The sequence below is a fragment of the Chelonoidis abingdonii genome, chromosome 8, assembly GCF_003597395.2.
Source record: "Chelonoidis abingdonii isolate Lonesome George chromosome 8, CheloAbing_2.0, whole genome shotgun sequence".
Classification (NCBI taxonomy): Eukaryota; Metazoa; Chordata; order Testudines; family Testudinidae; genus Chelonoidis; species Chelonoidis abingdonii.
Window position 1 is genome coordinate 81,621,507 of NC_133776.1, and position 26,237 is coordinate 81,647,743.

The 26,237-nt window shown below is 48.2% G+C and overlaps 1 protein-coding gene across 6 annotated transcripts in view; it reads right to left on the minus strand.

Moving 5' to 3' along the window:
- STARD8 (StAR related lipid transfer domain containing 8) overlaps positions 1–26,237 on the minus strand; it is a 150,273-nt gene that overhangs the window by 80,690 nt on the left and 43,346 nt on the right. Inside the window, exon 1 of one of the 6 annotated variants that reach the window (XM_032804744.2) lies at positions 4,648–4,902. The exons of 4 other annotated variants lie outside the window; for them this stretch is intronic. The gene's annotated coding sequence lies outside the window, so the exon portion shown is untranslated. Of the gene's footprint in view, positions 1–4,647; positions 4,903–26,237 lie in introns of those variants that run through there. One more of the 6 variants, XM_075068763.1, reaches the window with a different exon arrangement.

Sequence of the window (26,237 nt, forward strand, 5' to 3'; positions counted from 1 at the left end):
AGAGTAGACAGAGCAGGAATGGGGTGGAGGAATCAGGGAGAATATCTGAGAATGAACAGGAGGAGGGTGGAAGCCCAAGTTAAGAGCTCTGGCTTTCTACCTGCAGACCAGTACATTGCAGCACCTGCGTTGCCGTGACATTGACATTGCGACTCAAGGATTCTACACCACTAAAGAGTATTGTTAGAAACCCAGGACACTTTAAAGCAGGGATCGGCAACCTTTGGCACATGGCCCGTCAGGGAAATCCATTGGTGGGCCAGGACAGTTTGTTTACCCGCCACTTCTGCAGGTTTGGCCGATCGCAGCTCCCATTGGCTACGGTTCGCCCTTCCAGGCCAATGGGGGCTGTGGAAAGCGGCGTGGGGCTGAGGGATGTGCTGGCTGCTGCTTCCCACAACCCCCATTGGCCTGGAACAGTGAACTGCGGCCAGTGGGAGCTGCGATCGGCCGAACCTGCAGACGTGGCGGGTAAACAAACCATCCCGGCCCACCAGCAGATTTCCTTGATCGGCTGCGTGCCGAAGGTTGCCGATCCCTGCTTTAAAATATCCACAAGATACTCTTAGAGGATGCAACAGAGCTGTGGAAATGGACACCTGCACAGGAAAGCCGGCAACTAGCCTGGTAAGGCCTAAGTTTTAAAAAGGTGCATGAAAAAGTGTAAATGCCTGATTTGCGCCTGCAGCAACCTCAGTTTTCTGTGCAAGTCTGGTAGTTGTAGATTGTAAAATCCAAATACAATCCACCAATTTCCACATGCACAATTGTGGTAAATAAATACAAAATTAAGAAAATATCAGGCCCTGGCTCTGTATTTACTACCTCATACATATGACAGAGTATCATTTTGAAAGTGCACAGAAAGAAAAAGACCCTGTCTCTTTAAATCTCTGCACCCAGCTCCTGCAGCCTAGAAAAGTTAATATAATTATCTGGAGGTGACTTTCAGAGAGACTCAGCAAAAGGAGGGTTATTGTGACTCAATCATTAACTGAGTCGGGGGACCCTGGCTTTATCGGAACGTGGCCTCACTCTGCTGCCAGCATTCGTCATGAGAGAATGTGCTGGAGCTGGACATAAAGGTTAATTAATGCCTTCTCAGCTCTAGCATTAACCCCCGGCCATTAGACCTCTGGAAAGGCTCCTTCCACACTCGAGCATGTCTCTTACATCACTACTAAATCCAAATTGGTTTGTCGTTCCGGGCCACTTGGAACTGAGGGGGACTGTGCCTGCGGCTGGTCAAAGTAAACAAAATGTCTCGCAGCCTGCCTTCAGATTACCCTGATGGGCTGTGTGCCGAAGGTTGCCAACCCCTGTGCTAGCGAGTTATCTAAGCTCAAGTGAGTGCAGCCACACTATGAAATAACTCTCAAGCGGCTGTGTCCACACTGTCACTGAGCTCACTCGTGTGTGACACTAAGACTTCTGAGGGCATGTCCCATGGTTCTTAGTGCTGCACTAATCAGAGCACTGCTTTCACACCTGAGAGGTGGCACGTTTCACCCATGATCCTGCAGGCAAGAGAGGTAGACCACTGGGCCTTTATTTATCAACTCAGGGGGACTGAAGAGAGAACCTCTCTGCTAGCAAATGAATTAATGAAGACACTGAGATACAATCCCTGGAGCAAAACACACATGCTCCCCTACACAGAAAGCACCTATAAACTCCTGGTAACATCAGTGGAGCACCGTCCAGCCACAGTAACTGACCTCGGTATTGATGAAGTGGGGGAGGTAATATATTTTGTTGGTCCATTAAAAGATATTATCTCACTCACCTTGTCTAATATCTTGGGAGCACCACAGCTACAACTACACTGCAAACTTGGTACTGATGGCATTTACCAATGCCATGGTCAACAGCCACTGCCTACCTTCAGATGGATAAGTTATCCCAACATACACCCATCCACACAAACTGCACGTGCAATTATTCCTCTCTCTGTCTACTAGCGAGCTCCGCCAGGCTCTTGTGGAAATAAATGGTTTATGTAGAGAAAGGAACAGTCTTCTCCCTGTCTGGGCAAGGGGTAGTTTATTGCTCCCCACAGGATAGATAACAAATGACTTTCAGCAAAGTTTCTCCTTTTTACCTACTTTCCCATCTGGATTCACAAGGTCTTACCTACACTACACAGTTTTGTTGACAAAACAGTGGGGGTGTAGACACCGAAATGCTCTTCCTGCTGATGTAATTAACATGCTGTGCCGACATAATAAAACCACCTTAACAAGAGGCGCAGAGCTTATGTCTGTGCAGTAAGGGTGACACAGAGTCTGTGTAGACATTGCGTTCCTTACATGTCGTTAGCTGTCATACTTGTCAATTTCAAAGCTCTGCTGGAGCCCTGATATTAACAAGAAAGCCAGCTCCCTGGCTGCTGCCTGTTCTCCGCTCTGAGCCAGGCTGCCACCCAGGCTCCCGGCTTGGACTGCCACCCTGGCTACATGCTCTGCACTGGGAGCCCTGCTGCCCCCTGGGGTCCCGCCTCCCTTCTCCTCGCCAGGAGCATGGCAACCAACTGGACCCTCAATGTGGATCTCCCCACCAGAGGCAGGAAGCTCCAGGCTCCCCCTCCTGCTCCTGACTGAGAGGACAGAGGCAAGAAGTCCAAAGGGACAGCTGGGCTGCCAGTGGGGAGCTGTATGAAGCTGAGAGCCCTGGCTCTCAGTTTCCCACACTGCCCCTCTTCAGTTGGTGGAAGAGCTCCTGGTAAGGACGCGCATCACTGACTGAAGGAGGCTGTGTCGACATCAGCCAGCGCAGTAATTAATGCAGTGGCTATAAGTCGACCTATAGATATAGCCTTAGGCACAAAGATGTCAAGTGACCTGCCCCCTAATATTTCCAGGCAGTAGCTCAGTCCAGGTTAGCCTCTTAGCCCTGTCCTTTCACCAGTAAGCCACACAGCAGTCTCCTCTCAGGCAAAAGGCAGCCTGGCTTCACCCTTTCTTCAGCATTTTCTCTTCTTAAAATCCATCTTCAGAATCTCAGTGTTGTCTTTAAATGGTGCAACAATCAAAGGAAAACACTGAAACGTTCTCAGCACCATTTTCATTTAACCACAGTCACTTTTGTTCATTTATAAAACTCAACCACATACCGGTTCTGCCCTACATATGTGCTCAGGTTTGGTTATTCAGGACAAAGTGGAGGGAGAATAGTTAATAAAATCATATGAAGTAAACATTTTAAAATTTATACTGAAAGAGTTTATTCAAGGAAGTGAAGGCACATTAAATATATATGTATTTTATCTGGGTTTTGTATCTGCTTTGTATTTGTCTCTGATGTCTATCTCATTAAAAAAACAAACAACAAGTTCACTTAGGTATGAGGGTCTATCTAATTCAACTCCTGCTGAAGTCAATGGAAAGACTTCCATGGATTTCAACCAGAATTCAATTGGGCCCATATACTTTGTACACCCCACCTTGAACCAAGGCAGTCACTGCTGACATATGTGGGCAAGAGGAATAAAGACATTTTCTGTGTTTTTCAGCAATATTTCAATATAAATTAATCATACTTGAATTAAAATGTAACAATTTACACCCAGGTATAAGAGTAGCCTGTAAGCTATTTTAAAAGCTACCATAGAAAAATAAATTACAAAACCAAACACGCTGAGGAAATTAGCATGGGATGAAATGGGGACATTCCAAGAAGCATATGCATTAAATCAGCCCCGGAAACCCCACCACAGAAACCTCCTTTGTAAAGTGCTCTGAGAACAATGTTTATCATCATTATGTTATAGACTACAACAGAATGGTGACACAGAGATCAGCCTCTACCCAGCACACAGTGGTCTCCAACACAGGGCAATGGATTTAAAAGATGTCGGTTTGGAAGTCAGGATGGGGGGCTTAGCTTTTTTCTCCTTCACTTCAGTATAAGGGCCTGATCCAAAGCCAGGGAAAAAAGGCAACAGAATCTTTCCATTAACTTTACTGGACTTTTGATCAGAGCCTAAATCTGTGCGCTTTCAGTCACCAATCAAATCCCAACCAAAACAGCTGTGCCGGTCCCAGTCAAAGGAGCGGTGAGGCAGTATCCAAAGAAAAATCCATGTAGCCCCAAACAGACAATGAGTACATCCACTTCATGCTGGGATTTCTTATTTTAGGGATTGGTTTGCTGTGACTGAAAAGGTCAATTGCACAACAAGTCAAAAAGCCTCACACACACAGAACCTGCAAACTGCAAGTTAAACACACGCCGGAGCGGCGAGAATGAAAATGTGCACTCTAGCCCAATGCACCTTGCCAGGACTCAGCCTGGGAAATCCAAAATTCAGTAACTGGTTGAGTATGGCAGGAAACTTCTGCACCAGCTCAGAGATTCTCTTTCCTTCCCCTGTGCAACAACAGCCTAATACGAAAACCGTCAGCCAAGTTATTTGGATGTGAATGTCCCCTAAGTATCAGTCATGGAACAACAAATACTCAACCTGACAGCCCCTCTATTCCTGGAGGCAAATTCTGTAAAGAGCATTATCCTCTATTACATGTAACAGATGATTGACACATGCTGCTTTACAAAATAATCCACATCTCACACACACATAGAGGCACAGAGAGAGCAGCACCAAGACAGTGCATCAAGCAATTGCTGAAATCCATGTATTTGATTTACCTTGAGGTTGTGTCGTGTTTCCTTCAGCTCAACAACACTCGGTGGGGAACAGCTGCCTAATATCAGCTAACAGAAAAACTGACAAGCAAGCAGCCAGATGGTGAGAATCCTTTAACTGTTCAATCACTTTCTTTATTGCAGCAGGAAGATGACAAAATGAAGTTTGAATGAGTTATAGATTTAAACACATACAAGGGGTTTTTGCTAGCTAAGGCGCAACAGCGCCTTAGCTATTGTCAGTGTAAATGAGTTTCAAGCTCAGGTGGCCAGACCGTAGGTCCTTGAGCAGCAGCTGTGTCCGCCCTCCACAGCCTTGGCCAATCACTGAAAAGTAAAACCAGCTGGGCCCTCTGGAAAGTTTTTTTCAAGAGGCTTTTTTTCCCCTCCCATTAAGCCAATCATAAAGCAGCCCCTTTCTTTCACAGCATTTGCTTTCAGATGATCCCACAGGCACAGAAGAGAGAATGAACGTCAAAAAGTCATCTCCCAAGTACTTCTAGCACCAGAGGAGTGCCCAGCATATCTGTTTACTCTAAACTAAAGATTAATTACAGCAGATGAGGAAGGAAATATACTGCCAGACATTCACACTCCATTGGTGGTAAAACAGATCATCCAAATAGCTCACACACAGAATGCAGGAACTGGCTGTAAGCAGGCATAATGAAGGCATGTACTGTACAAGCTTCCCTCCCACAGCTCTGCCAATGACTCTCACTTATGGCCTAAAGAACCCCCTATTATTCCAGCACTTCACACAGCTCTGACAATGCCATTCACTTCTACCCCACAACCCCCACCCCCGCCCCATTATTCTAATACTGGGGCTCATACAATAGGCTGAAACTCTGCAGATGCACCTCAGTCGTGAGCAGCTGCACACCCAGGTACTCAAGTCCAAGGTTTTGTCCCCAGCAGCGGCTGCTAATGGTCTCGAACACTACCAGACTCCATGACAGGGCTGTCACGTGAACACATCCATTAGGAGCAGTGCTGTGAGACTGTCAGTCTTTTCACACCTGAGGTCTAGGTCTCCAGAGCCAGAAAGCAAGAGCATAAGCTCAGTGAGGTACCTAGATGTCAATACAAATGGGCCAAACCAATGTACCGGATCCAAAACTTGGAACAGTTCCAATCCAACCCCCAACTTTGCAGCTTGACCTCTCTCTAACTCTAAGTTTTAATTAGCCACACTATCATAAGCATAATTCCTAATTCTGAACCTTCAGAGTTCAAAATGTGGGTGCCTGCATGAAACCTTCCAAGCTTAATTACCAGCTTGGATCTGATAGCACTGCCACCAGCCAAATATTTCCAGTGTTTGGCTCACTCTGGTCTCCCCAAAACCTTCCCCGGGGGACCCCAAGACTCAGAAGCCCTGAGTCTTACCACAAAGGGAAATAGCCCCCCTCCCCTTGTCTTCTCTTTACTTCCTCCCCAGGCTTCCCTTCCGTGGGTTATCCTGGAAGATTACTGTACTTAAACTCCTTGAATTACGAAACAGAGAGGGCAATTTACCTTCCCCCCTCCTTCTTTTTCCCCCTCCCAGTCTTTCCCTGAGAGAGACCGTAATCCTGGCACAGGGATTTCTTCCCCTAGAGCCTCACTTAGAAAAAAAATCCAACAGGTTTAAAAAGAAAAGCCTTCATATAAAAAGAAAGAAAAGACATAAAAATGCTCTCTGTATCAAGATAACAATTATACAGGGTCAATTGCTTAAAAGAAAAATATGAATAAACTGCCTTATTCAAAAGAAATACAATTTAAACATCCCACAAACTACCACATGTAAATACAAAAACAATATAAAAACCTATTGTCTTCTACCTTTTGTACTTACACATGGAAACAAAAGATTAAAAACTTGAAGATAGAAAGATCCCTTTCATAGCCGAGAGACAGACAAAAGACACAGACCCAAACATTCCCTCCTGAGCTTTTAAAAATCCGGTTTCCTGATTGGTCCTCTGGTCAGGTGTTTGGTTCCCTTTGTTAACCTTTTACAGGTAAAAGAAACATTAACCCTTAGCTATCTGTTTATGACACACACGGAGTGGGAAGGAGGTTCAAAGAGGGGAGAGTCTCCAATCTCTCTCACCAAGCATGAATAAAACAAGCTCAGTACAAATGCACAAGCAGCTCCCCAGACTGTCCGGTGTGCCCCAGAAACCAGATCCTAGCGCTGCTGTAACCATGAGTTCTGGGTATCTGATATGCCAACAAGCAACACCAAGCATCCCAACAAGGTCTTAATCCCTTTAGCCAGTAAGGCCACAAGAAGCTGTGTAATGTAGAGTGGGAGCCACCCAAGGCAGGTGTGAAACCACCGATTTGTGTCATTATTATATCCCAGAGAGACTGCCAGCTTCTCGCACTGCTACTTAACACTGTGCAGGTTCTGGCTTTGTATTCTCAAACAAGTGCTCATTCAATGACCCTCCTTCCCCCTATCCATCTGAAAAATGGCAGCAACAACTGTAGACCCCCTCCTGCCCCGTGCCAAGGTTTGCTTCTGGATCCCTGCCCTGCTTGGTGGAAATGGACACTTGGAAACATGAGAGAGGCTTGGAGAACTCCACAGCTTTAGGAAAATTAGCAGCAGGAACGGGACAGCTGAAACCTCCCAATGGCTCCTGCCTGATGGATACATAAATGTGGCTCACTCCCTTTTCCCTCCCAAAACTGAGCCCCTGGATATTCCTTGGGCTGAAGACAAACCAGTCCCTAACTCCCCCTTCCCACCAACCCTAACAGGTGCCCTGAAAAGGGATTCCAGAGAGGCAAGACAGAGCCAAGGAAGCTGCACTCACGTTGTGTGGGTTTTTTAATTCTCTGCCACACTCTGGTCACGGATGAACATTCTTGGCTTGGTATTTGTTCTTGTGCTGTGTGCCCTCCATGAAGAGAGGCTTGACAGCAATGCAGAGGAGCCCTTGCACCTCCCAGGGCACAAAGAAGCCTGGGGTTACCCTGTGCTGAGAACTCTAACTAAGCTGCTGGACACAGACAGATCCTGATTCTCTCTGGCTCTCTAGATTCCAGACTAGCTGTACAGCCTGTGCAGCCAAGTGTAAGAGCACAAGGTCTCCCTAAATCCCAGCCAGGGTCTTGCAAGAAGAGAGGCTCCCAACTTCAATTCAAATACAATGCAAAATGTAAAGTGTGAACAGTTGGTGCTGAGGAGCCATGCAGGAGGCTCTGAAGAAGAAATGGCATTTAAGGAGGGATGTGGGGGGGGGGGGGAAGGGACTTGTCCCATGACAAGTGGAAAGTTGTGCCAGATGCCAGGAGCAGGATGATAGAAGGTGCAGGAGTGTAGAGTGTGAGGGGGAGAGATGACAGCAGAAATGGAATAGGGGCAGCATTACGATGAGCCTTGACGGTGAAGATGAGGAACACAGATTCAAAACAGGGAGAGACAGACAGACAGTGAAGGGATTCTGCAGAGAGAAGTACCCTGGTCAGAACAACAAGGAAAGGTCCAGGACAGCAGGTCAAGAAACCACAAACCACCTCCTCCACTGGAATTATTGACAGGGACGCTGAAGGTTACCTAAGTGTCCCAAAGCGCCCAGAGTTTTAACCACCCATTTCAGCTGGTTTTGCTAAACTCTCCAGCCTCCCACAAGCACAGCCTCGTCCTCAACCCCAAGCTTCCCGTCAACCACCCCAGCCTCTTCCCGAGACCCCAGCCTGCTCTGCACCTTTCCAGGTGGGAGGAAGTGGAAAGTCCCCACGCTCTCTAAAAACACTTTCATAACCTGCCTAATCTCACCCACCCAGTCCAGGGGAAGCCTGTATTCATGCAGATCTTGTCTCACAGTGGTAAGGAGGCTTGCTGAGCAACAAGTCCCCTACATGCAGCTGCTGTTGACACTAAACTGTTTTTATAGTTTTGGGCAATGAATCTCTTTACTGGCCGCAGGCCATGGGTATGGAGGTGGGAAGGAGGAGCTGGTGATTCCTGTGGGTGGATACTGTGGACTCCTGGAGGATAATCAGTCGCTGCTGCATCCTCTTGGCACCAAGGGGGTGGGAGGAAATTATTGGAATATAAAGAAAATAAGGTTTATCTGAAGGAGACTCAGCACAAAAGCATCCTGCAGGGGGATCAGCAGAAGGAGATGTGGTCTGAATACAAGAACCCCTGAGTTCTGATCCCGGTCTGACATTGGCCCCCGTGGCGATGGTTCTCACTCTGCCTCATTTTCTCCATCTCTAAAGTGCAGCTGCCCCACCTCCTCAGGGTGCCACGGAGCAGGGACAGGCCTGCAAAGATCTGCACTGTTCCACAGCTCGGGATGACGGGCACGAGCCTGCCTCTGTTCAAATCCCTCCTCAGAATGTGCTTCTTCAGGAAAGCCTCCCGGTGCCGGCACCTGAGCCAGCAGCAGGACCCATTACAACTAAATGCCATGAGGTACCCCCACCACACCCACCTGCTCCTCCATACATGTGAATGCTCCAAGCCTTTCATAGAGTGTCAACTCTATGTTCTGTAAGCCCTAAGCACAACACAACAACAGGCATGGCCCTAAGAGCTGATAGTATGTGCAGGACGTGTGAAGACTCAAACATGCTATGTATTACTGGAGTTACTATTCCCTCACAGAGTGACCTGGGAGTGACAATAATACACATCTGCAAAGGGCTCCCCAGTCCTCCATTTTGTGAGCCTCCTAGCTAGCCAGGTGTCAACAAATCTGCCTCTGAACTGAAAACAGAAAGAGTGAATGAATACAAGGCACTGAATTACAGGGCGGCAATCCCGCTGAGGGCCACACCCTGTTACAGTCATTCAACTCATCTCAGGCCTTGCTGACATGTCCCTTTATCTGGAGGATTGAAGTGACACACCCAGTGCTTACAATGCCTTCAGTCACTAAAAAACCTGAGCTAAATCAGACATTTCAGCAGGCAATACAGGGCACTGGCTCTGTCCCCATATCCAAGGTCAGCAGTGAGCTCTTTATAAAGTTCTTCCACAAAGGCCTTTCCGTGCTCAGAAAACAAGATTCTTATTTACCCAAACTCTACAGCATGCTCCTGCTAACAAATCTCCAAGAGGCCCTAACAAGATGTCCAGCCTCCCAGCTCAGCACAGCAAGTTGGTGCAAGGTTTGTGAGCAGAGCCTGCACAAATAGCTGAGACCAGCTGTTACATTTCTAGAGTCACTGACAGCCACAGCAATTCCACACAGTGACATGCTGCAGAAACAGGTGCCTGGACAGTGGCAAAACCACAGGGAATCCATCCCCCAGCTCAGATGACTAGGTAAAAACATCAGAGGGGTAGCCGTGTTAGTCTGGATCTGTAAAAGCAGCAAAGAGTTCTGTGGCATCTTATAGACTAACAAACGTATTGGAGCATGAGCTTTCGTGGGTGAAGACATCTGACGACGTGGGTATTCACCCACGAAAGCTCATGCTCCAAAACGTTTGTTAGTCTATAAAGTGCCACAGGACTCTCTGTTGCTTTTAAGTAAAAACAGACTTCCAGGTGTGATACCTTTAGAAAGTCTTGGAATAAATCAAAAATTTTAGATCCTGCCTCACTTTTCCAAAACCTCTGACACAGAAGAGAGACCACACAAGAAAGGGTTAAAGGTCATTATTAAAATATGAGAACACCTCACATTGGCTTACAAACCCTAATGGGTTCATCCTCACAGACCCTTTGGAGGGTAAGTCCTGTTCTCATTTTCCAGATAGGAAACTGAGGCAAAGTGACTTATCAAAAGTCACACAACTAATTAGCAGCAGAGCTGGGATTAGAGCACAGATCTCCTGGCTCCCAGCTCTGTGCTTTAACCATAAGATCATCCTCCCTCTCTGAATATTAAGGGATTTGCTTTTCCCATGCAATATGAGTAAGAGGACCAGAGCCAGGTCTAGAACTCAGGAGTTCCTCACTGCCACTCAGTGGTCAGAGTCCCAGCATAGGCAGCATCCCAAGTCACAGGACAGTGCAATGTCAGAGATGGACTAGGGGATGGCTGACCAGCATTTGACTCCTGTACTCAGTCTCCCTGTACTATAGCCTCCAAGGAGTAGGAGTGCCTTGGAAAGGGTATTCATGCTCAGCGATTGCGTAAGTGGGCTCCATAGGCAAGATGGAGGAGAGGGAAGATCTGTTCCAAGTCTGGCTGGGTTGTTACCACAATAGGGACAGAAACCCTTGTTTCAGAGGTCCAGGCAAGCAGGAGCAAGCCCCATTGGGAAGGTGGTGGAGACAGGAACATGTAGCACTTACTCCTAGCGTAGGTGGACTCGAGCATGTCTTCACTAGCAACGTTAAAACGCTGCCGCGACAGCGCTTTATCGTGGCTGTGTAGTCTCGGCACAGTGCTGGGAGAGCGCTCTCCCGGTGCTATAAAAACCCACCTCCACGAGGGGTATAGTTACCAGGGTTGGGAGCGCAGCTCCCAGTGGGGGGGCTTCAAACCCCTGAGCGAGAAAGTTGAAGCGCTGTAAAGTGCCAATGTAGACAAGTCCTCAGTGAGGGCAAGAAAGGAGAGTTAAAACCTCACCACAGCTCAAATGTGGGACAGGTGAGCTCCCTGTGCTTTCTGTCCTCTCGACTTATCGTTAGGATTCATCCACTGGGCTCCCAGACTGTATTCCTGCCAGGAGACCCCCAATTCCCTCCTCTTGTGCCCCATGTGCATCTCCCCAGATAAAGAACAACACTCACCAGGGGCAGAGTTTACACACACCATCCCCCATGACAGGCTACCCTTTTGAGTTCGTTTACCAAGCCCCGATAAGCTCCAGCTACAAGAGTACTGAAATGGGCACCTGCTCCCATCAGCTCCGGGGACTGCCAACCCCAAAGGCCAAGTGACTTTAGCTGCCCAACAAACATTGCTCTGGAAACAATGATCACACACTCCTCCCTCTGGGATAGCGGGGGAAGCTGGGACTCTCCTATCCAAATAGCACAAGGAGCCCAACAGCTCCTGATGCCAATGGAAAAATGCTCAGCATGGAGGAGGATTTCAAACATTTTCCACTCATGTTCTCATTCAAAAAGGGACCAAAAGGGCAGGAAATATCTCTGAGACACCGAACTATAAAAAGGAAGTAAGGAGGGAGGCGCCAAACGAGGCAGTTCAACACACACCCACTCCTGTTTGCACTGAAAGACTGGCCTCTGGGATGCTACTGAGGCAAGATGCTGGGAGGGGAAAGAGGGGGGAAAAGGCATGCGCCACACTCTTCCCCCAGCCTGGCTGATGAATGGGCAGCATTGAGAAGCCTCACGCATAGGGAGATATTAATAGTTCATAACACATTACTGAGGAGAAGCGGCAAGCCCCAGGGCCCTGCCTTGGCCAGCACTGCTGCTCAGACAAGGAGGCCTGTGTGCGTGTGCACACACGGGGGCTCAACAATACACATGGCTGGAATTCCTTCAGCCCCCCCAGAAGAGGGAAGTGCTGTGTTGGGCACAGACGTGGTGGACAGACTGACAGGGAGGAAGAGAAGTGGGGGAATGGTGGGGACGAGAGAAAATGAAAAGAAAGGGCAGACTTGGGTCAGCAGCAGCAAAGGAGTGGGGCTCAGTAGAATAAAGATCTATGTGAATTTGAAGGGTAAGTAGCAAGAAGGGAGAGCAATTGTGGCCCACGGGCCCTTACTAGAAGCGATAGGTGACACTCAGCAAAGCACATTTCAGGCTCAATACCAGGCAAAATGTCACGGAGGGACCATAAGACTGTGGAATCGTCTCCCGGGGGGGAGGGGTGGGAACCTCATCGCCTGGGATAGTCAAAGCTAGACAGGTCAAAGCTCTAGCAAATGGACTCTAAGGCTATATCTCCACTACAGCACCCACAGTGGTGCAAAGCCGTACCGCTGCAGCTCTTGTGGTGGAGAGGCGCTAAACCGTCGGGAGAGAGCTCTCCTATCAGCTGAATATCTCCTGCCTCCGCAAGAGGCGGTAGCTATGTTGGCAGGAGAAGCTCTCCCGCCAATATGGCACTGTCAACACCAGCGCATAGGTCGGTTTAACCTACGTCACTCAGGGGAGAGGATTATTCACACCTCCAAGCGATGCAAGTTATACCAAAGTCACTTGTCGTTTAGACAAGGTCTAAGGAGTAATCCTGCTCCAGCCTCAGAGAAGATGGACTAGATGGGACCTAATAGAGCTTGCCAGTCACTGAAGTCTCTGATTCTCCTAAAGGCTTCTGGGGCTGAGAGACACACCACAGTCTAAATGCAGGCAGCTGTACAGGTACAGCCAGACATTCCATTTGCAAAGATCAGTGTGTACACAGCACACTGCATGGCAAAGGCCTGAGGGTAAAATCGTTTTAGGGGAACTAGCTCCTGCTGTCCATACTGCAGCATAGCAGGCTGGATTCTATTTTGTCTTCTGTCTCATCACCAACCAACAGCAGCTAACCTCCCATACCCTGCACCCGGTCTATCTGGGAGGATGAGAGCACCATTGGGTTTTACAGACCTCACCCTGAGGAGGCAGCACCAGTGGTTAGCAATGTCTCATTACCATTGGCAGGTTATGCAGAGACAAGGTGTAAACGGTGGGGTTTAAAGAGGGCTGCCTTCACCTCAACTGTCATAGTTCTGATGTAGTGGTAAGAGCAGGGGGCTGGGAATCAGACACTAATGATCGATCCCCAAATCTGCCACTATGTGTGTGGCCTTGGGTAAGTCACCTCAGTTTTCTGTGCCTCAGCTTCCCATCTGTAAAATGGGGACAGACACATTGACCTATTTCCCAGGGGGCTGGGAGCCTTAGGTAATATTTTAAAAGCGTTTTGAGATCTTTTGGAGCCTGGCACTAGTGAAATGCAAAGCACCAGTTATTATAAAAGACAGGTGTGGATCAGAACCCTGGGTCCAAGCTCCCCTAAACTTTGGGCTGGCTCACAATCCAAACCCAAATTGGGATCGGAATTATATAGCTGGCCAGACTAAAGCCCCAGACTCAAACGCCCCTGAGCCCTGAAGTGAGAGGGGGGCTTCCAAATCTGAATCTAGGAATTAATCCTGTGGCTTGAGCCCGTCTCTGTTACTAATAAAATGGGATGGTCTGGTGGGGGTGGGCACCAGGCTCTGAGAAATCGCCAGATTCCTAATGAAAGGTTATAGAACAGCTGATGTTCTCATAGGAAAGCCAAGATCCCCCCAGGGACCTTATCATTGTGCAACAACAGCCTGCTCAGGTCAGAAATGGATCTGCAGCCACTGCCAAAGAGCTGTTCCACTGAGGGAGGCCAAAGGCATTTACGCGACCACTCAGCAGCAGCCTGTCAGCTACATAAAGTATAATGAGCAGGAAGGCCCCATCCTTCTGATCCCTCTTGCAGTGTGAGGCGCTCTCTCTTATGTGCAAGTCACGATCCCGGATGATTAACATTAGCAGGGTACGTCCTCGGTTCTGGCTAGGTGTTTAGAACTCTTACATACAGGACTAGGGAGAGAATCAGATGCCTGGAGAAATAAAGAAAACGTTTTCGAAACAAATGCTTTCCAACTAAGGATCTCACAGCACTTTACAAACATTACTACTTGAGGCTCCCAGCTTCTCTGGGAGGTAGATCAGTATTGTTATCTCCACTTTACAGAAGGGGAAACTGAGGGACAGAGAGGGGGCAAGTGATTTACCCAAAGCCACACAGTAAGTCAGTAGCAGCAGAGACAAGAGCAGAACTAGGGTGTTCTGACTCCCACTCCTGTGTTCTAACCACAGTCAAAATCATCTGAACATTGCAGAAAGTCTGCTTCTGGGTTTCCGTACAGTTTCTACTGATGATTGGCCTTTAGCTTCCATATAATTAAGGACAAGCTGTGTTCAAGGGAGGACATTGTAATTTCCTGCACCTTTAACCTCACTGTGCGGTCTCCCTTCCAGTTGACAACACACTTAGAAATGGATCACGAAAAGGTGCCCTCTTCTGGCCAAGACACACATTAGTCCACACTAAATAAAACGGTTGCCAAACACAAAAGTCAAAACAAACAAATCAACAAAACAAACAAACAACAGAAGATTCCTGGGAAACATATCTTCACTCCATCTGGCCACACACCTCTATAAACAAAACCAAAACCAATGTGTCTGCGACAAACAAACCACCCACTAGTCCTGGGACTGTCATTATCTGGCTCATTTCCTCCTGCAATTATGGGGACAAAACCAAAACACGCTACAAAATGTTCGGTTAGATGTATATATACAACTTGGCCAGAGGGGATGAGAAAACCAGAAGTGGGTGTTCTGGGCTAAGCTGCTCCATGTACCTATGTATGTTTGGCCTTAGCTTACCAGGTAAGTAATGCAACTGTTATTGTTTATCATTCACTTTTTGCTACCAGTACAGAACAAAGAGGTTTTCAAGACAATCCCTATTGTTAACACAAGCACTAGGGAAGCACAGCTGCATCTGGGCTCAAACCGGCTTGTTAAGGCTGCACCCCCGCCTCACTCCGCAAATAAGTGCCCTGTTTGTTTCCTTCCCCTCAGGCATCTGACTGCTGAGCAGTTGTTAGGAACTTGCTTAATTTGCAGCCACAAACATACATCTCATCCTTCTCCCTCCCCACTGCACACCATGGTCCCCGTCATAACCATTTCTGAAGCTGGCTTTTATTTACAGAAATCCCCCTATGCCAATTTTTATTGTGGTGATTCTTTGGACTTTTGCATGTCTCCAATAAAGCCAAAGACACCCAAACACAGCTGCAAGTACCCCTGGACCTGGAATATAGGTGGCCATCATGTACATGCTTCACTCCGCACCTGCCAATGGCAGTATGACTGGGAAATTTGTTACAGCAAGAGGGATGTGTCTGCATTGCAAGGGACACACAGATAAATGTAAGCAGCCAGATAGTCAGGTAACAGGGGTACTGTTCATAAGCGAAGAGCGTAATAAGCCTGGTTTGGTATCATGCACAAAGTTACTGGGGCTCTTAAAAGTACAGTCCACTACAGAGGGGATATTTGGATCAAGGGGCTTGGTAATGAGATCCTGATCTTTTAATGTGAAATGAACTGATGGCCACAGTCCTAATCTTGTCTCTATCTAGCAGGCACATGAATACACATGGAAGTTCTTCCCCTACATAAGTAAGCCCCCTGCTCCTCTCTCTCATCAGACTCTCAGGTCTGTGCTCTGCTGGCAGACATTGGAGGGGGGTGTACACTGTATGTATCATAATGGCAGCTTCTGTCCCCACTCCATGCCACTCACTCAAATTTGGCCCGGCCAGCCCACAGCATCATGACAAAGGGGCAGCTGGGTAAACCTGAGTGGTGATGTGACCCCATGCACCTGGTCCCAATACCTGGTGCAGAATGCTAAGCCCAACCAGCCCTGTGGGACCAGAGCCACAGAAGCCACTGCTGTGAGCAGAGTCCAGGGCAGGCTCTGAACCCACCCCCCAAGTCCTCGCAAACTCTGGGGGCAGGACCTGACCTCCTTCCCAGCCTCTCCTGCCAGGCCTCCCACATGATACTTTGACACATTCTAGCAACCCAGTTTTGGTTGTCACCTACAGGTTGAGAAACCTGCCCTATTACACCAGACCATGCTTCCTCTCTAGCTTTTATATGGCTCACATGTTGGAGCTTCCTTGTTTCCCTTGAGAAACTACTCCACAATTTAGGGCAAGTCTACACTTCAAAATTAAGCCGACCTAAGTTATGTAAACCTACAGCCATCACAGTAATTGAACCTCTTTTACACATCCACACTACACTCCTTGTGTCAGCGGTGTCCGTCCTCACCAGGAGCACTTGCATTGATTTAACTGCCAGTATGGGGCATTGTGGGACAGTTTCTGAAAAGCAGCAACAGTCAATATAAGCAACGCACTGTGTACACTGACACACGTCGCCCTAACTTCAGGGACTTAAACCCTACACCCCTTGTGGAGATGGAGGTATTAGGTTGGGTTAGTGGGCGAGTTACATGGGTGGAAGCTATGTTTTAGCGTAGACGCTTACTGTTAGGTCGACATATCTCTGTAGCAGAGACCAGGCCTAAGAAATCTCAATGTTAGGAAAGGCCTACATTTCCTTTCCCTACATTACGAAGTTAGGTCAACTTAACTCCATTGCTCAGGGCAGTGAAAACGTTTATATCCTGTGCGATGTAACGAAGCCAACCTAAGCACCAGTGTAGACACCCCTAGATACTGTCTCTTGGAAGGGTGAATTTATTACAGCAACGGAAGAACCCCTTCCACTGCTGTCGTATGTGTCTGCACTACAGAGCTACAGTGGCGCAGCTGCAGCTGTAGCATTTCTAATGTAACCATACCCCTTGGGAACCCCTTATGATTGCTCTTTCTCCTTGAGGTTGACACCCTTCAGATACAGGTGGCTTTCAGAGCACACAAGAGTGATTTGGTTTTGCAATATACATTGGCTTTGTAGAATAATGATGCAACATTTCCTTCCCCCAAAAGCAAAGCAGAGAAGGGCAAGAATTAGACTTTGTGACCGCAAGGATCTCACATGCTGGGCAAGGATTTATTGCTACTAGGATCCTCACAAGCTGTCCAGGCAGCAAAGCCACAAACACAGACCCTAAAGCAAATAACAGGAGAAGAAAGGAATATTTACTGCTATTTCTTCAAAAGTGTTGGGCCAAATCTATCCCAGTGGATTCCGGGGGCCAGGCATAAATTTGGTCCATTCTACCTCAATTCAATAGGCACCAGTTTCAATCTTCAGCGGTATTGACAACTGCGGAAATACACCAGGCAGGCCTAGTTACCCTCTTACCAAACCAAGGGTATTTTGATGGCATCAGGTGATGGGTATTTCACTTCGTGGCTCTCACTGCCATGTCTTAATATGTTGGAAATCCCAGCACTTGCATCTTAATCCCATCCATTTGCTTCTATCAGGAATATGTCAAGAATCAATTCCTCAGTTTCCAAAAGGAGTGGGCGGGGGGAAGAGACAGACATACAACAGCAACATTCATAGGATTTGATTTCACGTAACAAGGATCCTGTGTCTTTCCCAGTGTACAGGGTGATTGAAACATCAGCCACAGATCTCAGCGAAACGGCAGGAATTCAGCCAAGGAATCTGGATTATGCGGCCACTGCTAAAACAGAGTAAAACATCTCCAGCCACTGCAAGGGGGGACAAGTTACTGAGCAAAGAGAGAGAAAGCAACCAGCTCAGTGACCCCAAACTCATCTGCTTCAAAAACCTGAGTGCTTGATCCTGCTCCCATTCAAATCAAGGGGGAGAGAGGTTGCTGCTTAATTCATTGTGAGCTGGCCCTGAAATTGCATGCCAATAATAGCCCAAAGGAACCACCAGAGGCAAGAGGATGATGAAGCAGCAAGCATCTCGGATCTCTCTGGGCCCTGCAGTATCAACCGGACTGCAGCTGACCAGCCAAAATAGCTTGGTGTGGGAAGTGGTTATTGTGCTTTGCAATCAAGTGACCACAAAAGAAACCCACCTGGGGCATGGTAAAAAGGGGGAACTTTGGGAGGAAGGGAAGCGGAGACTGGTGTATTGTTCCCAAGATCGTGGGGGGTGGTTTGCAAGTCTAAGGCAGTGCTTTTCAAACTGGGCTATGGTCAGGAAGCAGAGTCCATGTTTACCAAGATAAATGAAAAGGCCCAGCCACAAAGCAAACAAGATGTTGGCTAATCCCACAAAAATCCTTGAATGGGGTCTGTCTGGTTGGGAGCAGCGATGGCTTCTGAATACCATATCCTCAATAAGATGGACATACTGAGCCCTGCAGTACCAGAGCCAGGTCAGTCCAGAGTACACTCCTGCCCCTCTGAGCTCTCTCTCTTCACCAGCAAGGCTGGCCCTAGCTCCACAGTGTTATCATCCAGCACACTGAGATGAAGTCTTAGCTCTAAAAAGTTATTGAGATCCGAAATGCCAAATCTGGAAATTGCAGGAAACTTCAAGGTCTGTTAAAGAAACCTAGCCCACAACATGTCATGCTGAATCCTCTGCTGACCATAGTTGTGTCCTTCATTCTGGGTGTTTGACACAACTCTGGGCCTAGACAAGGGGAGGGTTAGGACAGTGACACACAAGGGATTAATGGAAACATCCTTTCAGGGTCCAGGAACATCATACACACAGGTTTTACAGAGTTGGTTATTTCAATGGCCAGTTTCTTTAGGATCCCCTTGTCCTTCCTTTGTTTCTCCTTTCCCTTGGCAACCTAACATTTCCTTCCAGGTAAGGAGAGTTGCAGTCAATCTCCTCCAGAACAGATCTATGCCATTCCTGAGGGATCATTTGATAGCAGCAAAAGTCACTCACTCTCCCTCAGGGCTGTGGGGCAGGTTCTAGACAGACTCTTCACTAAGCACTAGAGTGGTTGAGAAACAGGGAAAAAATAATGAGAAAAAATTCATAGTTTTCCCATTGCACAGGATTCAATATGGATCAATATTCCTGTCTGGTTTTTGCAAAAATTTCCCTTGTTTTTCATTTATATATTTTTATCAACACTTTTATTCAAATAATTTTCAAAGTCATTATCAAAATTTGTTTTCCTAAACTGTGGGTTGGTTTGTTTGACTAAAAAAATGGGGTTCTAACACAAAGTCAAAAATTATTTTAAAAGGTTGACAAAAGCTAGATAAAAAAAAGTCAAAGAACATTTCACAAAATACAGAAAATATTGATAATGTTGACAATTGTTCGTGAAAAGTTTTGTTAAAAAAAATTTAAATTAAAAAAACTTTACATGTAAAAATTTGTGAACTAAATTAATTGATTATACTCCCTGTCAGAAGTGAAAATCCTGGTAGCTAAATGATGTCTCTCACAATGCATCCAGTCTAGACAAGAGAGACTAAGGGGAGATGTAGTCAACTACAAATACACTAACAGGATAGATGGTGGTGGGACAGGAATCACGTATTCTACAAGAATGTTTTTCACTGGGTGAAAAGCTAGACCCAAAGTACACTGCTTATATGAAGGGAACCAAGACAGCAAACTCAGTAGGGGTACAGTGCATAGTTATAACTAGAGCAGGTCAAAAATTGTCCAGCTGAACAGTTTTCTGTTAGAAAACACTGGTTTGACAAAATTAAAATGTTTTGCAGGAACTTTCCCCTGATGATCCACGTGTGGTATGTTGTGTAGAGAGGGGAGAATAACACATAACAAAAACTCTGGCACCACCCCAAAAACCTAACAAGCTAAGAAGGGCTAGTATTTTTATTTTATTTGGGTTTCAAATAATAAAGACACCCAGGTGCCCTGACGTGATTAATCACATAATAAATACAATTAAATTAAACCTCAGCAGCATTAAAATCATTTCCACAGGAACTCAGACTGCCAACCACCCACCCCCTTTACCATGCTGGAAACACCACCTCAGCCTTCCCCAGAGACCTTGTCTTTTGCAGTGTGCCCAGAAAGTCACCAAATTTGAGCTCTTTCAGATCAAAGTCTCAGAGACACCCTGCCATAAGCTGCCTTCTCTCTTTTATAGATCAGCCTGTTTTTTCAACCCAGTGCCATGAAAACAGCTCCTAAGCCCTAGGTCTCTTGCAGCCTCCTCTGAGCTACACATCCACTTGCCACGTTCGCACGCCCTCTTCCCCCATATACCACCCTCCAGAGACCTGCACATCTGAGTCGCCCCAAGCCTTCTCCCCAGATCATCAGGTCCCCATTAGGAGGATGCTGTGTAACATATGCACAATGCCTCTCACTCTAACTCCACCCCTAAATTTGCCCACAATATCCAAGCTATTCTAACGAGTGCTGATTCCAACCACCTGTTCGTGAGCCCACTGGAGCCAAAGTTCCCTAGTGACATTCCTAATGGGAATGTTAGTAAGTTTGATAATTTGCCATTAATCAATTAAATGTTGGTCCTGGACTTGTGATTCCTGCTGAAGTCTGTCTCTCTCTTTTCCTCTGTTTTGATACACAGTAGTAACAGAGATGTCAGAAGACTTTAGAACTGACATCTTGATTTTTATGGAGCCATAATTCAGAAACCATTCACCTGAGTCACTTCAGGTTTGCGAGAAAGCCCCTACATTCAGCCCAGATGTAACATATGAACGTCGTATGATTTCTTTTGTAGGGGGAAGGAGGGGATTTTAGAATGGTGGCCCAGGGTGCCAAAAGCCTAACTTATTATAAACACACCATTCAGCCTTCATTCCGGAGCAGCTGCCATCACTCCATAATACTTTATAGCTTAGACTCATACTACATTGCTGGAGGCTCCTTCTGGATCTAAATGTATTTAAAAATGAACAATAGTTTGAAATCCCTCCACCTCAGCACAAGGTAAAATCTGTCACTTCCCAACACAGAACAGCTCCCAGGTCACAGGCTGTTTGTAGGACAGGGATTGCTTTAGCAACATCAGCCCCCAAGAGGGATTTAAAACCAAACCACAAGTGAGTGTCCACGTGCAGCCCCCCCACCCCACAATCCCTGGAAAGTCTGGGACTTTTCTTTTGATTTTCCTCCCCCTGCTGCCTCCCACTCTCTTCAGATCTAAAACATATGGAAACGTGGAGAGTGCCCAGATCAGACACGTGGCACTGAGAGAAGGGGAACAGCTCATATAACCCAGGGACAGAGAAAAGGGCAGACACGGATAAGACGGAAACAGTGAAAAGGCGACAGACAGAGATCCTGGGATAGAAGAAAGACAGTCAGATGCTGAGAGAGAGACAGAGGGATGAACAGACACTGAAAGGACGGACAGATACAGGGAAAGTGACAGACAGACAAAGATCCTCTTGGGAAAGACGGAAGGACAGACATTGATTGAGCCATATAGAGACAGGCACAGGGGTAGGGGAAAGGACAGACAGACTGAGGAAGACAGATTCTGGGGCAAGGAGAAGGACAGACAGAATCAGGCAGGTCATGGGGCAGGGAAAAGGACAGACAGACAGACAGGGGAAGGCAGTGAGGGCAGATTCTGGGGCAGGAGGGAGGACAGACAGGGGAAGGCAGATACTAAGGCAGGGGGAAGGACAGACAGACAGACAGGGGAAGGTAGATACTGGGAAGGGAGATGGGACAGACAGATGGACAGGGGAAGGCAGATACTGGGGCAGGGGGGAGGACAGACAGACAGGGGAAAGCAGATCCTGGGACAGAGGGAAGGAGACAGACAGACAGATAGATAGGGGAAGGCAGAGCCTGGGGTAGGGGGGAGGACAGACAGACAGCCCGGGGAAGGCAGATCCTGGGGCAGGGGGAAGAAAAGACAGACAGCCTGGGGAAGGCAGATCCTGAGACGGGAGGAGGACAGACAGACAGCCCAGGGAAGGCAGATGCTGGGACAGGGGGAAGGACAGACAGCCGGGGGAGGGGGGAAGGCAGATCCTGGGGCAGGGGGGAGGACAGACACACCCAGACAGCCAGGGGAAGGCAGATCCTGGGGCAGGGGGGAGGACAGAGACAGACAGACAGCCAGGGGGGAGGCAGATCCTGGGGCAGGGGGGAGGACAGAGAACAGACAGACAGCCAGGGCAGGGCAATCTGGGGCAGGGGGGAGGACAGACACACCCAGAACGGGGGAGGCAGATCCTGGCAGGGAGAAGGACAGATAGCCGGGGGGAGACAGATCCGGCGGGGATAGGACAGACGAGCCAAGGGAAGACAGATCTGAGGCAAGGGGGAAAGGACAGACAAACACCGACAGCCAGAGAAAGGCAGACCTGGGCAGGGGAAGGACAGACACACCGACAGCCAGGGAAGGCAGATCCTGGGCAGGGGAAGGACAGCTGATAGACAGACAGTCCGGGGAAGGCAGATCCGGGGCTAGGGGAAGGACAGACACATGTTCACCCGACAGCCGGGAAGACAGACCCGGGGCAGGAGAAGGACAGACAACCGACAGTCCAGGGGAAGCAGACCTGGGCCGGGGGGAGGACAGACACACCGACGATGCCAGGGAGGGCAGACCTGGGGCAGGGGGAGGAAGACACATCGAGTCGACAGCAGGGGAGGCAGACCCTGTGGGCAGGGGGGAGACAGACACAGACCGACAGCCAGGAGGGCAGATCCGGGCAGGGGAAGGACACACACGAATCCAGGTGAAGGCAGACCCTGGCAGGGGGAAGACGACACACCGACAGCCAGGGAGGGAAATCCTGGGCAGGGAGGAGAGACCACACCGACAGCCGGGGAAGGCAGGCCCTGGGCAGGGGGCGAGGACAGACACCCGACAGCCAGGGGAAGCGACCTGGGGCAGGGAGGAGGACAGACACCATCGACCAGCCAGGGGAGGCTAGAGACCCTGGGGCAGGGGGGAGGACAGACACACCCGACAGCCAGGGGAGGGCAGACTGGAGCAGGGGAGGAAGAGCCTCGCTCACGCTGCCCCGCTCGGCTCCCCTTTCCGGCCCCTGCCCTTCCCAGTCAGGGCGCCGCGGCCGCGGCTCTCTGGAAGCAGAGCTTGAAGGACCGTTTGCTCCAGGGCTCAGCCCGCCGCCGACTCGGACTCTCCATCGGCGCCGCTGGCGGAGTGGGGCGCGGGCAGGGCGAGCCGGCCCGTCCCCTGCTCCTGCCCACGCTCTGCCCCGGCTCCGCCGCCCCCAGCGCCCGCCCCGCGGCCGGGTCTCACCCCCAGGACCCGTCCGGATGCAGCGGGCACAGGATCTCCCCCAGCCCCACCCCATCCTCGCGGCGCCTCGCCCTTCCCGCAACCCAGGGGCTCCAGCATCCCTCGGCTCTACCGCAAAAGCTCCTTCGGGGGTCTCCTCCAGCCCCTGCACTGCCCCCAGCACCCCGCTGGGCCGGGCGGGGGCTCACGTGGCAGTGCCGGCTTCAGGGAAACCAAGCCCAGGGCACAGCGCTGGAGAGCAACAGCCGGTATCCACCGGGCTCTGCAGCGCCCAGGGGTCTGGGGACTGAGCCTAGGCTCCCAGCCCGCCCCTCGACCGTACATTTTATCAGTAAATAGGGGTAAATGTCATTTCACCAGCCACAGCCACACAAACGTATTTCCATCAATCACACTCAAAAGAAACAGGCTACTTGAAAACTTATTCCAGTGGGATTTCAAGGACACTTTGCAGATTTTGACATGTGATGTCAACAACTGGTGTTTTAACAGTTCTAAAGCTTTCACTTTTGGAATCTCAACCTGGACTGTCATTGAATAATTACAGTCTTGGCCTCCCATCATTTCCCACACTGGAGAACCTTTAAATTGGGGGGGGGGGGAAATGCTTACAAATGCTGATGTTATGAGTCAAAATTACAAAAAAATTCTGCCCAGCCTCTATCACACACACACAGAGCTGCACTCCAAGGCCCATATCCTTTTAGTTTTCCTTCCCATCACTTGGTCCCTCTCCAACTCCTTCATCGCTTCTATGACGCAACCAGTTGCTTTTTTCCTGTAGGATAGGCTCATAGTTGATGGCGCTGCTTCTTCATTCCAGCATCTTACCAATGACAGGGGGTTTTGACAGGAAAGAGCCTTCCACTGCCTAGTCACAGCCCTCATTGTTCTCTGCTGCACTTCCCCAATGCCTTATGCTCCCACATTGCAGTCATGTGCCTGCTGCAGCCAAGAAAAACTTTCACATCCTTTCAACATAGGTACTTACATGGGTGAGGGGCTCATGGAACAATGAAATAGGGTCAGAGCCCATGGGCCAAGTACACTGCTTCTGCATCATCTCAGCTCCTGCCAGGCCAGTGTGCTAAGCAAGATCAGGAGTCAAATACAAATTTCCCAAACAATAGCCTAGACCATACATCATGGGGCCACCAGAACTGTGTGACTTAACACGTTATTTCTCTTATTATCCCATCTATCTCAAAGTGTATTCAACAGCATCTTAGCTTCTCTGGGTCGTACATCTCCACTGAAAGGGAAAAAAGTGTGTATTTAACTTGGGTCACCTTGCCTCAGTTAGGTAACTGAGATTAACACAACTGTTAAGACACAGCAACTTGGCTTTTAACTCAGGTTAGCAACTTAAGCTCAACCTGTCTCCACTATCAGTTTGAACTCCAGCTGCTAAACCAAATTAAAAGACGAGCTGACATATTTTCACTGCTATTTTAATCTGAGTTAGCTAACCCAAATTAAATCCCCATCTATTTTTCCAGTGAAGACATACACTAATATATCACTCTGAAGATCAGGAAACTCTTAGCCCTCTTAGGCCACTGAACAATCTCCCAATGGAAGGAGTGGGAGTCCCAGCACTTAGGACATTTAAGACTGGACTGAAGAATACCTTTGTTGACAAGCAGGTGGAGTAGACCTGGCTGGACCAGACTTTAACAATGTCTGTTTTTCTTTCATCTTATTGGAATGTTCTGAATGACTCTAGATCAGTGGTTTTCAACCTTTTTTCATTTGCAGATCCCTAAAAAATTTCAAATGGAGGTGTGCACCCCTTTGGAAATCTTTGACAGTCTGTGGACCCCCAGGGATCCGCAGATCACAGGTTGAGAAGCACTGCTCTAGACACATGCACTACAGTATTACAAAACACCCTCCGGCCTCTTGCATACCTGCAGGTGAATATAGTAGAGGTCTCCCCAGGCAGAAAGAGGAATGGATCCAGTAACAATGTCCAAAGAGGAGGCATTATATTTCTTTTGCATTTTTAGGCAGATTATTTGCAGAGGCTCTTACCATAGAAAAACATAGGCACAGTTCAATTTCTTTGCCTTTCAGTGGATTCCTTTACTTCTCATTCAATGCAAGTAAAGAAATGCACTCACATTTGCATTATGGTCCTTTTGGTCTCCCACAAGCTGTCCAGAGGATGTACATACTAGTGTACTTTCTAGCCTGCAACTTCTTTTCTGTTTCTTTGAATGACTCCCTTGCTGCCTTGGAAAAAATTTCCCCCCATGTGTTGAACATAAAGAAGCAATTCCTTTGGTATCAGACAATTGGGGCCTTGCTGCTGCTAATTATTCCCTACACTCACTTCTTGTAAACAATTTGCATTCTGGTCAATGCAAGGAATAATCCCATTCCCTGGTGAGGATTCTTCCATTTCTGTCCCTCAAAGAATATCCCAGGGTGTTTGATAGGATCAGGTGTTAAAAGTGGGATCAGCACATTGTCAGCTGCAGGAAACAGAAGAACTTCCATGTCTGAAGTTAAAACCCCAGAAGGACATGGGAACCAAATCAGGGAATTAGAACAGCAGTTCAACTCCACAATCCAGTAACTCTACTGCAGAGAAGGTTTATGGTAGGAAGGGAATAGGAAAGAAAAGACTGCACAAGAAACAGTTTGGCATTTCATAACAAGCTAGAAATGCTTCTTGCTTCTGAGAGTTAGTTTTCAAGTGACCATCTATGGAGAAAGTTGCAGTTTGTGGTCAAATTGCTTTAACAAACATTTTTTATGATTTAGTTTTGGTTTGTTTCATGGGAGTTGGTACTGTGGCATCAGGGCCATGTGAATGCAGAAAGCTGCCCTTTGGACTAGTCTGGAAAGGGTGGATGGATATGAGGATTGTTTTATTCAGAGATGTTTGCAGGTGCTGTGGATTTCTCCTAAGGGCCTAAAAGGTGCCAGGGGACAAACAGGAGATGTTTTTCTTTAACCCCTCCCTTATAACTGCCTTGGAAAATGCCCCATGAC